Genomic DNA, 1,123 nt, shown 5'->3' on the forward strand with positions numbered 1-1,123 from the left:
CTGTATTACATTCTGAAATACTTAAATATAAACTTTAACAATCTTTAAGATTTAATTTTTACATTTAGATTTAAGATTTAACATTTAGAAATAAATTATATTGTTTACATTTAACATTTTATGAAAATTAGTGAAATGTATGAGCAGTGAGGTAAATAATAAAATGTTAGTGGGAAAAAAATGAAGCCCAGGTGTAAATTCAGACTGGAAGACTTTTCTCACCTCACTCATGTCTTCTGCTGGAGCTCGAGCACCAAAGCAGAGCGCCGTGCTCCTATTCATTCATTTCAATAAAACTCTTTAACTGCTTTCGCTTTCTCTGTGAGTCTTTCCAGGTTGAATTTTAACCAGGATTTTACACTCAGAAAGTGAGCTCAATAATTAAAATATGACATTTTTAACATTTTATTTTACACTTAGCACACCGTAGCCACTATATAACCCAAAACCCCCAAATTATGACACATTTTTACACGCGCATTAGTCTGTGGTGCAACGAAAACCAAACATGGAGTTGTGACCGACTGAACCGTGTGACTCAGGCTGTTTCCAAATCATTTGTTTGCAGATGAGTGCAGTGATCTCTCAGCTGGAGATGAACTGCAGACCATGATCCTGTTTGATCCAGTTTAGACCTCAACAGTGGGGGAAAAAAGACAGATCTTAAGTTTTATTCTGTGAATAACAACATGCAAACATTTTTTACTAAATCTTGTCTTTTTTGTTTTGCTCACTTATCAACCAACTCATTACAAGACTATGAAGCAATCATGATTAAATCAAAGGCCTAGGATTACTCAAAGGAATGCTTATCGCTCCCCAGCTTTCACACCAAACACTGCGGTCAGATTTAGCTGTTTTGGATGAAACCTTGTAAAGCACGATATTTAAACTGTCCCGGTTCCCTCAGGACCTGTTAAAACTCCATGCTCTCCTGCCGACGACTTGTCTTTCCCCAGAACACCGCAAGACCCGAACAACACGGGTCTGTTTCTGAATCAAATGCTGAGACACTTTAATGCAGGACTGTGCTGAAATCTCCCATAAGCATGGAGTTTGACCTGTTGTTGTTTGCTGTCCTGATCAGGCCAATGATTGACCGAGCTGTCCTGTTTGTCCTTGT

This window comes from Austrofundulus limnaeus, unplaced genomic scaffold, assembly GCF_001266775.1.
Source record: "Austrofundulus limnaeus strain Quisiro unplaced genomic scaffold, Austrofundulus_limnaeus-1.0 Scaffold1619, whole genome shotgun sequence".
In the NCBI taxonomy this organism is placed as follows: Eukaryota; Metazoa; Chordata; class Actinopteri; order Cyprinodontiformes; family Rivulidae; genus Austrofundulus; species Austrofundulus limnaeus.